We start from the raw sequence: 15,988 nt of genomic DNA on the forward strand, positions 1-15,988 counted from the left end.
GACTGCTTTCACATTCACAAAACACTCATACATACCATTAGGATTCGGTATTTGGAAGGGACGCCCTAAGCACGCCCCTCCCAAATATCGAATCGCAAACCCATTTTGCGATTCGGTAACAGGTTACCGAATCGCAAAATAGGGTTTGATACATGTAAAAAGCATTTTTTTGCGATCACAAACAGGCTGATTCTGCGAATCGGCCCATTTGCGCACAATACAATTATTGATGCATGAGGCCCTAAGCCTTTTGTTCTAAAGGGTCCAGAGCACTCTACCAGGCCGTGTTCTGGAATGTTCCGAAAAGGTATCCGTGATTTACTCCTCTTTAAAGTTGATGTTATAGTGTTCAGGTGACATAATACCTGGCTGCCATTTGAGTACTTGGCTGGGTGATGATTTCTTCGTGTCATCTTGAAATAATAGGGAAATACATGACATATTTATGTGTTTGTGCATTTTCCTTTAATTCTTTTGCCATAAGCTTGCAGAAAAAAAGGTCCCATTGCACTAGCTTGCCAAGACCAGACCTATTGATTTTGCAGACACCTATTGGCCCAGATGGGAGGGTATTCCAGTGTAGAGTGGTGATGAGAGAGAACGCTCCAAGAGCAATGCAGCCTGTAGTGGTTTGGGGGTGAAAAGTTGTTTCGCTCTGCGCCTTGCCAGACGCTACAACCTGTGCTCCTAGAGTCTCAGTTTTTATGCTTATGTCTATTCATGGTAATAACCCATTTGCCAATGACACCATTGTTGATAAGTATGATGTTTACAAGGTGAGAGATTTCTCAAAAAGGGTTCAACCTCTCATCAAAACTAGGTGACATGCTTTCATCATTGGGGTTGATCCTTTGCCAGCAGCTTTATAGTGCTATGTGGGCTCAGCCACCGCTCTGGACTATTTCATTGAGTGTTTCTATGAATGAGAGTATGGTGGAAAAGTGGGGGTGGGGGATGGTGTATCAATAGAATTATATTTGGATGTGTATAATCATAGTCAATTTTTGTTTGCCAAAAGTCCAGTCCCATGCAAGAATACAAACACATAAGGAGTGGAAAAACTAGGTAATTGTTATGATACCTTCCTCACAGTTCTGCTAAAGTCAACGAGTTTCAGCCCTGTCACAGTGACAAAAGCATCCTGGGGCATTCTTCAGGACCAACAGATGCTACTTATCTTTAATTATCCTAGGTTTTCTTTCCCTAGTAGCAGAAAGGAAAACACCTTATCTGTTATTGTTTTGAAAACCAGGTTGCTAGGGAATCAGCACATAGACAAAGACAGTGACGGTCATGTTGGTAAGTTAAACAAGCACACATTAATGCACATGGTACAAGTCATCATAAAAACACCCCATTCCTGTTCGCAGAGCAAACAAAAAATGTGTTACACAGTGCTTGGCTATGTTCACCTAAACCATTTTGCAGCCCCTTATGAAGACTGGGGGTGGTGAAACACATCAACTGCCCCCTGCAATTCGTTCTAGGTGCTGTGTGAAGGGAAAGCATCAATAAACAGATATATTTAGCGTAAGATTTGGCATCTATCACTAAACTTAACTTAACATTCCTTTTTTAGCATGATGTGCAAGCCTAAAGAGACTGAGCAAAAGAGGTATTCGCATTCCTGTTATATATAGAGTACACACACTTTAGTGAACTCCACTCTCTCCAGTTCCGTAAGTAGGTTACCCTTCCCAAGAGACTGCAAGGGAAACCAACCAGTTACCTAGGATAGTAAGATAGCTTTGCTGCACCTTGTCAAAGTGGCTCAAATCTTCAGAGTATGGGCGACCACCAATATACCCAAAGGTGTCCTGTTTCAAAATTAACCAGCACATCTAACTGTAGGTAGATGTGCTGGTGCTGCTATTTATATAGTGATGCTAATTAATGTTGATATTGGTACATACGTAACCGACTATAAATGACATACCACCAGAGCATGTGGTGTCATAAGTTAATGTTGTGTCATTTAGAGTTGGCCAGGAAACAGTGAGGGGCGGTAGTATGGCACAGCGAACTCTAGCCTGCATGAAAGTAAAAAGGGAATGAACACAAATTAGCATACTAATGGAAAATAAAATAGCAATATGGAAACCATTTAATGCTGACACTCCCACAGTAAACCATGCAAGTTCCTAGAAACACAATTGATTAAAGTGGGGGGTGCTTTTTACCCTTTCTTTGTGAGTGCCTGGGCTGGGATCAGGTGCAGATGAATTTCCAACAATGTTCATTGAACTATGTAATTTCATTTATTTTGAACTCTTCTAATTGAAAACTATTATGTGGTTCTGAAGTAGTTTCCAAGCCCACAGTTATTTTTGGCTGTCTGCATTCATCATGTGTCCATATATTATCCAATTAAAACGCTGAAAAAGGATATATGTAGGCAAATTCCATTTTGAAAAGAATTTTTTTAAAACCACCAAAATCGCTGCCTTATTCCTCCTAAACTCGTGATAGGTGTTATTTATAACACACAATAAATAATGTGTCCCGTGGTATTGTTATTTATCATGTGCGATAAAAAAGACCTAAACTCTTCATCAGAGCCTTAGTCTTAAAAGATTAGCGTCCTGATGAATAGAAGGGTCTTTTTCATGTTACCAGTGGGTGTGCCTGGGTGTAACACTACACTAAAATTCCACCGCCGTTTTCAAAAGTTACACATTTTTGTTAGACTTTCTGTATCTCTAGTGAATACTGTGGTTACTACCCGAAGTCTTTGTAGTTCTCTGCACAGGGGTTTACACAAAAATCTGGATTTTCATGGCTGTTTTCAGCAGCCGCGGCCCGAGCAGGTAAGAGCGGTGAGGCAGTGGGGCTGACCAGGGAAAATGAATTATTTGATTTTCCCTCGTCATCATCCGTTGAAATCCCCCCCGCGCCTCTCCCCACCGCCACACCGCTCTTACCTGCATGGGCAGCGGCTGCTTCTAAGCTATTTTGAAAAACTATTACCACCAACATCCATCCAGTTTTGATGTGGTGCTGGAGATGGTTCTCAAGGTAACTTGAAAGAAAACAGCACATTTTCATTTTCAACCAGCGCTCCCACTGAAATATTTTCAATCTGTCTGGAAAAACGATGCCAGGGCATAGACGCAGGACAGGTTAAAAACTATGCAAACTAAGCATAGGGCACCAACCAGGACTTATGCAGTACTCTGCTCATGTAATAAAAAACTTGCACACCAATATTCTTAAGATGAGTTTCACTTACCTTTCTAACACCACAATGCCAAACCCAGGGTGGTTGGTGACCACCATTTTGGTCACGTGATTGCACCAAGTAAAGATAGACAAAATACATGAGCCAATACAACTTTCAGCATAGGTGCACAGAAGTCACACATGTAACATATGTAACTTAATAGCAGGGTTTTGGGATGGGAATGTCCCCTGCATGCCCAACTGGGTTTATCTAGTATCCTGTTGTTTTATTTTGACCCACAGTCACACTAGTTGAGCTTGTGCGCAGTGGCCTAGGCCTGTTCCTTGACATGAGTAAGGTGCTGGACTTCTTCAGTGACCTAGAGATGCATACCAAGCGTGCCTTTATAATCAGCAGTGTGGCAAGGTTGCGATGGGCCCTGGTGCAAGCAAGAATAATGACCCCTTTGACTGCTGTTGGGGTAGTAAAGTACAGCATTGTCAGGGTTCAATGGGCCTTCAGTTTCTGAGCCTGGGCCACTGGACCTGCTGCACCTTATTGACAGACAGTGGACTAAAGAGCCTGTCGTGGATTTAGTACATGGAGCGGTGGTAGCAGCGTTACGGGCTTTGTTAATTCATAGTTGTGGCCAGACTTTCTTATCTGTCACTGTGGTGGAGGACTACTGTCTCACTCCTGCAAAGTTCCTACCTAGTTTCCCTGTGTGTACGTAATGTATATATGTGTGTGTATCCTGCTTGGTGCATGTATGGTTCATGTGTGAGTGAGCCAGAGTAAAGGAGGCCTGTGGGATCCATTTCGGATACCCCAGGCCTTGCCTTTGCACATGATGGAGGTGTGGTTGCTTCCCCAGGCAGTGGAATGTCTTGCTGACATTCCTGAAGCTGAAGGGAGGAGCCACAGGCACTGAAGTGATCTGATTGGAGACAGAGCTCATTTAGAAACTTGATTAGGCTTTTTGCTTGGCTAAGAGCTGCTGTTTAGTCTTCCTGAACACTGCTATCTGGTGAATGGTAGAGATAAAGGGTTGGACTGCAGGCACTGTTGTGCAAGGTGAAGGGTACCTTTGGATGAAGTCTGCCTTTTTCTCATTCTCTGGTTAACAGAAGTTGCCTGACGGCAGTCAGGTGCAAAACGTTCACACCTCTTTGTGCTGGAGTTGTCAGTGATTCAGGCTGGAGTCTACCCTGCTGTGAGAAGCTGACTCTACATAACGTCTGTGCCTTGACAGCAACATAGAGAAGATAATTGAAAGGAGAGCTACCTCAAACATGGTTATGAAATGGCATACACTGGATACACATCACCTGAGTTAAGTGTATAGAAGTGAAATCTCACTTCCCCACTTGTTGCTCCAGTTTCAGATCCTCTATGACTAAGAAAGGGAGTGCTTTATAGAATACTCAGAGGACTGCTGTGTAGCCAGAACTGGTGTTTGCCTATCAGCCAGCTTCAGATAGGTGAGAAGATATCCCCTGATTCTGGATCTCTTGCTGGAAGTGTTGTGTATCTGTCATGAAGTACCTAGAAGCTTGCTTGCTAGCTAAGAGTGGGAAGGAGAATGCCAACCCCGCAGGAAGAGTGCTTGTTCAGGAGGAGACAGGCGCAGTGTGTTCCAGGTGTCTGTAGATGCAAACAGAAGAGAAAGACTGACGCAAGTAATCTGTGGGCCTGGTATCTATGGAACTGCAGACTCTCCGCATTGGTTTCTGGCAGGAAACATGATGATGTGACCATGATCGCTGAGGCTCAGTCAGGGCTGTGATCGCATGTCAGAAGTAACCAGCCAATGAATCACTGCATCATCCAAGAATATTCAGTCTGTGCTTTGTTGCATCTGCTGGCTCATGCAGGACCACATCTACCTACATTGTGAACTGCCGGAAAAGGCTGCACCTGTGACTGTCGCCAAGGCCCTAGCTGCTGTGAAATCTATCAAAGGTCTGATTGGGACTGCAGTGATCGAGGACTTCAAATGCTGACTCTAAATCAGCTGGGCCTGCACTCGGGCATTGCCTGCAATGCCAGCCAGGTAAACTGCTGCAGTGTAGGCCCAGGAGATGTAGAAGGTCGCATGAATGAAGCTGCCAGGCCAACTGATCCACCGCATGTGATGAGGCTAAACATTGAGCCTGAGCAATAAACGTACAAGTTGCTTACCTTTGGTAACGATGTATCTGGTAGAGACGGTTCTAGCCGCAGATTCCTTAACGTAGAATTATCCCCAAGCGTGAGACTGGACCTGGAAAACTTTCTTGCCCAGCATCTCAGCGCGCCAGGGGGTGGCACCTCGCGACTCCGGCTCCCGACGTCCTCCGCGGGTGCGTGACATTAGCGAGGCCACATAAGCCCCACCCCGGCACGCCAACGTCAGTTTGCTTCTGAGAATTGTTCCGCACCACAACGCGGAGCCATCACAACAAAACTGAGAAGAGCATGGGAACAGTGTGCGAAAAAACCAGAGAACAAAATAGAGAAAAACAAAAGGTGAAAAACATCACCAGACGGCACCAGAAGGGGATAACAGCAGGCTAGAGCAGGAAAAGAGCAGAGCACCACTCGGAGGAACAACTGTGCAAGCCAAGGCGAAAACACCAGGTGGCAGTGAAGCATCAGAAGACCAGAGCAGCAAAGCCATAGCAAGAAAAGCACAAGGTGCCACTCCGGGGAACCACCTTGCAAACCAAGGCAAGAACTATCATGGAGGCACAAGCATGTGAAAGTGCCGTGACAGCAATAGAGAGAGATAGAGAGAGTCTGCAATCACAACCACAAAGGGAAGGGCCACAGCCCGGAACAGAGGAGCAACAGCAAGTCACCCCTAGACGACACAGCCAAGGATGGCCATACCTCCTGAAAAGAGCAGGAAGTCAAAGGACAGAAAATCCATCCGCAGACCACAGCACAAGGAGGGCCATAACCCCTGAATGGATCCGGAGGTCAAAGGACAGGTAACCCATCCGCAGACTACACAGTCAAGGCGGGCCACAGGCAAAAGAACTCCTAACGAAGAAAACCGGTAGGGAACCAGAAACACTATCCATAGAGGGAAGAGCAAAAGTAGACCCTCACGCTGGAGAGAAACCAGCTATAGGAAAGCCTGACCGGAAGAAAACAAAGACAAGCCACCCAGAGGGAGGCGACTGCAGAAACCCAAGCAGAGGGTCCTCGCAGAACGGGGAGGAAGGGCGGGTCATGAAGGAATCTGCGGCTAGAACCGTCTCTACCAGATACATCATTACCGAAGGTAAGTAACTTGTACATCTGATAGACTACAAGCCGCAGATTCTTTAACGTAGAATAGATACCCTAGCCAAACCCAGAAGGGAGGAGGGCCTGCGAGAGGCCCCCCCACCCGGAGAGACACAGAGCCCCAGCAGGGGACATGCCACAGGGACAAGAAGTGAAAGGCCAGGATATCCTAAGCCCCACCAAGGGAGAACTGCCGAGCACCCCGCAGGGGCAGACAGGGTCCGAAAAAGCCTCAAGGAACACAAGGACCACCTCAACCCCTAGGGAGAAGAGGTAGAACCGGAGGCAGGGCCCCCCTGAAGAAACACAGACACAGTGACAGAAGAAAGCTGAACACACCCCAGCCGTTTCTACCCCAAAAAGGAGAGGGTGGCTTTGGTCCTCACGTGGGGGTCTTCTTCAGGACGGGGCAATGAAGAGCACTTGTGAATAGGACACGATGAGTGTGTATCGGGGGGGACAATGCTCCAGTGTGGCTTGTTGTCTGAAAGTGAGATCGTCAATCTCTCACAGGAGGGAATCAATCCAAGGAAAATCTCATCCGCGGTTCTTCATTGCCCCATCCTGAAGAAGACCCCCACGTGAGGACCAAAGCCACCCTCTCCTTTTTGGGGTCGAAACGTAGACCATTTACAAACCTTGTTACAGGCTCAATGGACTAAATGTGACGAATAACATGTACAATTGAGCACTGTTTTCTATCTAAGGAACAGTTGACCTATGCTAGGCTGGAAAAGGTCTTACTTCATGTATGAAAATGTATACATGGTCACCTTACCTTTTTCCTGTCCCTCACCCACTGACTCAACACTTCCTATCCCACACTTTTCTTTCTCTTCAACTTTGAGAGCACTGTCAAACAATACTACTATTAGTATTATTCTCTGGAGCAACTGTGTTGCCATCGTATGTTTCATATTATATTTTGCATTCAATGCTTGTCAAAACTTGTAATTAAATATGACTAGAGCATCATACAAAGAAATTAGTGGTGAATGTCATTTTGTTATTTAACTAGATTAACTAATTCCTACCATGGCCCTACTTTTCACTGTACTGTGTGGAAATGGGCAGCTGGATCGCCCATGCGCAAGATCCCCACCGCCATGGAAACAGCTCGAGCAAAAGCAGCACCGGCCTCCATAGGGCCCCGCAGAGGGGAAAGCAGTTCCTCGGTGGGTGACGGCTGCAAACTAATGCGGCCGTCCCCCAGGCCAATCGGAGTAAGGAAAGGCCAAGTCAGAAAAGGAGGTGGAGGAGGAGGGGTGGCTGAGGAATGGGGAAACTGAGGACCTTCCGGCGAAGATTGCGGGCACAGCGACGCCGATGAGCCGTCTTTGGAAGATGCCGGGGAAAACTCCACGACGCGGCGGCCCGTCTCCGGTGAAGACGAGACCAACAAGCACCGAACCTCTGGAAAAAGGGAGCGTCCGAAGAAGACTCAACGACCCGACGCCGTAGAGTCTGCGACCGGTGTCAGGTCAACATCGACCGGCGCCAAAGGTGATGCCGGAATGACCTCCGCCACAACTCGAGGCGCAGGAGACCGGAGCTGGGTCGGAGCTGGGGCGGCTAAGGAACGGCGCCGAAAAGGCGTCAACTCGACCTCCGACAAGGCAGCCGCCTACGTGGAGGGACGAGGGGGGCCCGGGGACACGCCCTGACCTCTAGCCGGCCCCTGTGGTGCCACCAGGGCCAGCAGCCGCTAGAGCCTGAGCGGCGTCGCCTTGGACAAGGCCGCCACCTGCCCAGAGGACCAAGGGGGACTCGAGGACATGCCCAGAGCCCCGGCAACCTCCCGCGACACCACAGGGACCCCCGCGGGGTTTGCGGCGAGGCAGAGGCGCCGTGGTCCGAAGGAGGGAACCCCGAAGGGCCGCACCCCGATGGCACCACATCCTACGAACCTGGATCCGAACCTGTCGGCGCCGGAGCCGCCGGCGACGTCGCAGGAGTCCCCGCACGCGGCAAGGGATCCGCAGATGTCCTAGGAAGCAAAGGAGGAGATGGAAGAGCCAAAGAGGCCTGCAAGGCCGCCGCATAGGCCTCCATCTGGGCTCCTGCCGTTCCCCACGCTGGGGAACGGCAGATAGGATGGCGACGCGTGGGCCGCATCACCTGTGGAGAACCCACACCCCCAACAGGCCGGAGACCGGGCCTCGGGGACAAACTGCGACACTTACCAACAGGTGAGCGATGCTCTTGCGGCCTGTGAGAGGGACGATGTCGGAGGCGAAGGCAGCGGTTCTTGAAGCCGCCTGCGGGGACGGACGCAGCGACGACGCCGACCTGGACATCAGCGCCGACTGGAGCTTCATCCGGCGCTCCCGCCGGGACTTTGGCTTCATCTGCTGACACGCCTCACAATCCGTGGAGTCGTGGTGCTCCCCCAAACACCACATACAGATGGGGTGATGGTCCGTTAGCGCGCGCAAGACGAGCATGTTTAAAGCCCGAAGGCATTCGCACACTGTACCCAAGAAAAACAAGAAAAGAAGGCCCGAACAGGCCAGGACACAATCCGGGTCCGCGTTGCACGCGGAAAAGAAGAAAACTGACGTAGGCGCGCCGGGGTTGAGCTTCTGTGGCCTCGCTGACGTCATGCCCGAGGAAGACGTCGGGCGGAGTCGCGAGGTGCCGCCCCCCGGCGCGTAGAGATGCTGGGAAAGAAATGTTTCCGTGTCCAGTCTCACGCCTGGGGATAATTCTATGTTAAGGAATCTGCGGCTAGTAGTCTATCAGATATTGGGCACATTAGCTTCAGATGTGTTCACTGCACCTGGGTCATAATGATGCTAATACCTCTTACTCCAAGGTGGGGGACCACCTAGATCTGGGCGGAGGGCGTTGGGTAAGGTAATATGGGATTATTTGGCAAGATATCGGCTAGAGGCTCAGTCCTGCCTGATAGTGCCCAAGGAGACAACATAGCATTTGTCATAATGGCGTGTAGTATTTTGTTCTGGAGTTCATTAAAGTACTTTTCTTTTTTCAATGAGAAGAACTGTGGAGGACATTCATTTATTGTGTTGTCCTGGAGATGTCCCTGAGAAGCATATAACTTCTTGCCATTTGGAGTCAAGTGTGTAAGGGTTGTACATTGCCCAGTTTGCAGAGCCATAGTAGGAAAGACTACAGGACGATGGTGACAAAGAACCTCAACCACCATGGTGAGACCCAGTAGCCCTTGCATACTTTGTGGCTCATTGAATGGTGTCTGACACAGGGTTATGAGGTGCAGAGCAAAAGTATACAGCCATTGTTATTATTATTTAGGTATGGTGCCCTTAACTGGCTCATATATATGCACTTATCACCACACCACACATCACATGAAATGAACATATGCCTACATATACATACATACAGTGGTATGCATGTAGGTAGTATGTCTATAACACACACCTACCTAAAAAGCAGTGGAGAAGCAGTACCGAGTCAAATACAAACATAAAGCCAATAAGTGGTAGGTAAAGTAGCTGGCTTGTGGACTGTTAATGCATTGCTAGGTAGTGCTCTTTGAAGAGGTGAGGAAAGAAGCTTTTGGACATACCTTTCGGCCTTTGCCTCCTGTGGTTCAGCTGGCTATAGGCGATTATTCATCAGTGTTGGTATCAGCCCACCTCATTTTGCAGATTTGAGCCACCTAAACAATGAGTCCACACACATAATGCATTAAGTCATTTTTTATGCATTTATTATATTTTTATGTGGAGTGCCCCTCTTACGCTTCCCTAAGTGTTTACCCTCATGGAGAGTCCTCCCTGTACATAACCCGATGCTGCCTTTGGGCCACTCCTGCATACACAGAGCGCCCGTGAGCACTTTTCAGCCCATGCACCCACATTAATGCTGCTGCTGGGCCACACCAGTACATTCAGAATGCCTGGTGGGGAATTTTCAGCCCCCCATGTGCTTGCCCTGATACTGCTAATGGCTGTTTTCTGCCCCCCGCTCACCCTCCCTGCACATCCCCAATATGGATGCTGGGCTGCGTGAATGGGAGAAGGCAGGAATGTACAGTATTTAACATTATACAGTGCATTACTTGCGCTGGCTCACAATGTGCTTCCTAGCGCCAAAGCAGGCACCCTTACACCATGATGCAAGCATACCTGCACTGCAGGCAGGATTGTTTTTGTGCAGGAAGGAGCACCTTCCTGCACAAAACAGTCCTTTGTGGCTTTTTCCTCTTTATATGTGTGCTGCAGAATGGAGCACACGTGGCAAGAGGAGAAATGTGGAGAAGTAAAGATATTTCTCCTCGCTAATTGCATTTTGATGCATTCCCAGGTCTACCACTCATAGTAAATCTGTGAATGTGCCAAAATCCATGGGTGGATGCGTGGGAATTAACAAGGCAGGTAAGTCCCATTTATACTTTTGCGAGGCACTTGTGTTACCTTGCTTGGCGCAAGGGCGATGCACAACGTTGATAAATTTGCCCCGGAGTCTAATATCCTTCAACAGACGTCGATGCTGCCTACTACCTGCTCCTGTTTCCTGCTCATCTTCCCCGCGCCTGCCCTGACGCTGCCGCCTCCTGCACACTCAGAGCCCTGGGCGGGCAATTCACTGCTAACGCCCTAAGGCTGCACAAGCATTGGCAATGCCAATAGTACGGTAAAAGCCTGTGAAAGGCCAGGACTATTGGATGTTCGCTGAATGTACCCAGCAGCGTATAGCACATTTCTGAGCAATACATTTTTTGTAGATTTTATTAACTGGAATTTATTTCTTTATTTGACATGGACATCTAGACATTTCGATCAGAAATTCTGTACAATATTCCCATACTTGTCATGGAGACCTATCACGTGATTTTGGGCTGCGTGGGAGCACTTTCCAAAACCAGTATGACAGATACACACATTGAAAGCAACTTCTGGGCTATGTGGCGTTTTATCACGTGAAGGAAACCAGTCATACTTTATTCCAAAATATCCCGCTTTGTGCTACATGACTCGCAGCAATTTCCACTTCTATAAACGAGTGTTGTGTTTACCTTGTGACTTGAATCTGGTTTGCACATGCGATTGTAATGCCTCCTATTAATGGCCCTCAGCTGCGTCAGTCCTTCGGGTTTCCAGGAAAGCGTGACAGGCCAGGATGATTACACTAACACGGGCTTTAAGTGTAAACATCATTTACCGGAGCCGCGGAGCTTGAGAGGAGCTGACATTCTGCATGGGATTGCCGCCTCTGAGGCTGTGAGGAAGACGCAGTCAGAGAAACATAAACAGACCCGTGGGCTCAATAACAGCAGCTTTCAGAAAAAGAAGAGCGTTCTTATGCAGTTGACATTGGTGAACAACAACAACCTGAGATAGATATAGTCAACGTTTTGTTGGAGGAAGTTATATTTTTTCAAGATTTAAGTTATGTACGACCTTCCACTTTTTCTGAAATTCACATACTTCCGCCCTCAGGATGTATTTTGCCGGTCCCGCTGTCGCACGTTGGTGGATCAGTATGGCGCTCCCTTGGGGGCTTAGCAGTGCCTCCCATGGGCTGGCCCTTGCATGCCAGTGGGTGAAGGCCAAACACCCAAGCATATACCCTAGCAGACACACTGGCACACTGGCTACTGCTGGCAAGCACCTCTGTGCATGACGACATGAATTCTCACTCTCTGTGCTACATCCTGTGCTTACACGGAGCATCACTGGGCGACAACGCTTCCACTAACCACCACCCAATGAACAGCGCCGTACCAACTATGGAGTCTATAGGGCATCCAGGAAGCAGGAACCCAATACAAATCGGAGCGCTTCATGACTGCACTGTGCATATGAAGCGCTATGTAAATAATACAGTTGAACCACCCAGAAAGCGCTCTAGGCCTACAAGGGGCATGGAAAGGGCTATAGTGCCATTATCGGCAACTTCCCCCCACCCACAGTCTGAGCATGCATGAATAAATAAATACACAAGACAACTTTTGTTATGGAAAAATATTGCTGCAGGTTTATTCCAGACAAAAGTGTGCAATATGGTGGGTTATCTTACGGGCGATCCAAGGGCAGGCTTCTGTACCAACCTATGCTGCTCCGCCCGCCTGATGAGCCAGCACTGTGGGCAACGCAGTCAGTGCTATACCTTTTGGGAGATCCTCCTCCGGATCACGTGACACATTGGTCCCTTGTTACTCACGCCTTTTTCAGGGCGGAGCGTTGCAGGGCAAACCCCCGGTTGGTCAGGCCCCCAACCGCCCCAAAGGACTAACGGGGCACCATCGCAGTTTTCCAGGATCCTGCCCTGAGGCTCCTGGTCTTTGGCTCTAGCACCCCTATTGTGCCGGGCAGAAGTACCCTTACTGTACCCGTCTGCTTCCAGATCGCCCTGTATCTCCGCCTGCAACACAAAAGAAAACATTAAAACGTTCTAAGTACCCTGTCCGCCAGCCTGGTAAGAGGTGGGGTGGGAGATGGCGTGGCTGGGGAACAGAGGATGCCATGGAGGGCGGAGGAGGCATATATACCCTCCCCCACTTCTGTGCACCGGATGTGATGCCCCTAGCGCGCCATGGCGAGCGGACTCCTAACAGGAGCCCGACCACTAGTGAGGGGTGGGTTAGTGCCCAAATGGCACTAAAGTGCCGCCCTTTTAGGTGGCCCCCTGTGGGGGCCGCGGAAAGCCACATAGTGCCATTATCGGCAAATTCCCCCACCCACAGTCTGAGCATGCGTGAATAAATAAATACACAAGACAACTTTTGTTATGGGAAAATATTGCTGCAGGTTTATTCCATACAAAAGTATGCAATATGGTGGGTTATCTTACGGGCGATCCAAGGGCAAGCAGCTGTACCAACCTATGCTGCCCCACCCGCCCCCAGACGGCCTAGACATGCAGCACCTCTTGTAGGACATTGGATGAAGAGTAATCACACAGAAGAGGATCTTCATTGGACAGTTCTTGAGAAAATACGTCTCCAAAAGGGTCTTGACACTAACTATATATGTAAGAAACGTGAAGTATTTTGGATCTTTGTTCTTAATTCGAAGGATAAGGGATTAAATGAATCCCTTCCATGGGAAAACGCGATTTTGTAAGAACCCCGCTTTTAGGCTTTGCTGTTTCCTCTTTTTTTTTTTCTTTTCTGTTTGGTATGGCAACTTCGCATTTGGTGTGACATCTATTGTGAAGTGTTTACCACTTTTGGCCTATTTAGAATCATATTATTCTTCTATTTTCACTATTCACCTCTTTTTGGCCCTTTCTATTTCTATTTCTATTTCTATTTCTATTCACATTAGGGACTCTATTTGATCTATATTTACGTTTATTGTATGTGCTTTTACTTTTTCTTTTTCCTTTATCCTCTGTGATCTATTCTCTATGCGCCATGGTCCCATTCAGGTTTTTATAATCTTCTATAAAATTATTGATCTGTTTTGATCTCCTGTTAGATTTCGGCACTCTACAAGATTCTTTTCTAATTTTTGCTATTACAGTTTACTTTGTTGTCCTGGGCCTTTTAAGAAATTTCAGGATATCTTGCTTCAAATTCGCTGTGCTTTTGGGCGGTGATTTGCCTTTTTTCTGTTCTGCTACTCTTACAGTATATTGATTGGACTATTTAAGGCCCTATTCCGCTTGGCCTCCCCCTCCGGCTCGCAACTTGTGACTCGTTCATTTGGACGTCGCCTTCACGATGGATTGGATCGTTTTTGGCGCCTTCTCTACTCTTTGAGGTATGCCAGAATGGCTTTCGCTGCTTCTTTACCTTCATGGCCATTTAAACTGCAGTTTAAGAAGTTTCCCCTTTTGTTGTTTCTGTCTGCAGCTTGGCTTCTATGCCTAATATTAGAATTCGACCTTTGGAACATCGTGAATAGTTCGATATCCCTCCTTGGAATACGTTTTACGCTATATTAGGTATATTTCTTCTGTGTTTGTTTTCTAGCCTTTTGTGTATCCTAGGGATCTAAGATATATTTTCTGCTGAGCACGTTATTAATCTTTTCGGGGCATATCAACAACAACCGGCGATAATTATCGCTCAGCGCTCTTAGCGTGAGGATAATTATCGCCGGCTAGCGTTGATTTTTATCGCTGAGATAGCGTGCTATTAGCAACGCTTATCTCAATAGCGATAAAAATCCTCACGCTAAGTGGCTAACGTGAGAATATCGCTGGAAACCCAGCGATAATCTCACGTTAGCTTGTTGATAGGGACAGGCAAACTTAGCCATGATATCCTCCTTCCATAGGATATCATGGCTAAGTCAGAAAAATACCAGACGTAAAAAAGCAGCGTTAACCACGGTTAGCGCTGCTTTTTTTGTCTCTAACAGGGTTAGCGATATTCTTGATAATAGGAGAAATGGCGCTTAGCAACATTTCTCCTATTATTTTACTCTGGAACGCCCCCTTTGCATCTCATTAGAGATGCAAGGGGAAGCGTAGAGTAAAAGGGTGCTAACATGCAAATTTGCGTGTTAGCACCCTGTTGTTGATAGGGTGCTAGTTTTATCTCTGCTTTTTTGGCTTTTAAGGCCAAAAAAGCAGAGATAAAGCCCTTGTTGATATGCCCCTTAATTCTTTTGCTCTTATTATAGTATCTTGGGATCTATTCGGTCTGTGCCAAGAAAGTCATTTTTGAGCTTTGCTTTCGCCCCCCTTTATTCCTGCGCAATCCAATCAGGTGAGGTGTTTACACTTTTGAACGTGACTGCTGAGATGATTGAGGGCAGACACGAACGTAGATCCAGCTAGGTCTACCGGATACTTTGTAATGCAGCCTTGTTTTTTGTTTTTCTTTCTCTTCCCTGACTTTTAGAGTTATGTTTATGTTGCGGCCGCTCTATAAATGTTGAAATACTCTTGGAGATTTCCGCGATTCTGCACGGCCTGTAATTTAGGTAACATTCCTCCTTTTTGTAGTTTAGCCGATGGCCGCTCTGATTGAGCTCTTGCTACTATTTCAGTATGATATGTGATTTCTTCTTTTTTCCTTTTCCTTTTTTCTCTTTATCTATGTAGATTTCATACTTCTAATTTTGACTAGGACTGTGGCCGTGTTTCTTTCAAATCGCGGGCTTTGAGAGCTCTTGTTCTGAGTAGCTGCTTCATATCCATAGAGGTAAGCGCAATGATCCATCTGCCTGCGGCTCCAACCATTACTAATGTGGCTTTCAGAGAATACCTTTTTTGTTACTGTTTTAGTTAGGTTTTTAACAGCGCTAAATGTTTGGCTCTTTCTCTTTTTACTCTTTATAAAATACATTTTCATGAGTGTCCCTCTTTAACTGATTTATCTGCAGTGACTGCACCCGTTTTCTGATGAATGTTTTTTGCCACTCTTTACTTTCCTCTTATTTTTGATGCAATCCTCGCCTCTGGCAAAAATGACTGACTCTAGTGCTCTTAAAACCTGAATAAGTTTTTCATATAACACTCTGTACTGGTGACCGTTTTTGAATACGTTTATTAAAACAATATTAATTATATACCTTGTATGTGCTTTATGGATATCTGTTCATGTTGTCACATATATATATGCTCTTTTGTATGTCTTTTGACAGGTCCCTGGAAATCTTCTTTATACTG

Source organism: Triturus cristatus, chromosome 2_1 (assembly GCF_964204655.1).
Source record: "Triturus cristatus chromosome 2_1, aTriCri1.1, whole genome shotgun sequence".
NCBI classification, from domain to species: Eukaryota; Metazoa; Chordata; class Amphibia; order Caudata; family Salamandridae; genus Triturus; species Triturus cristatus.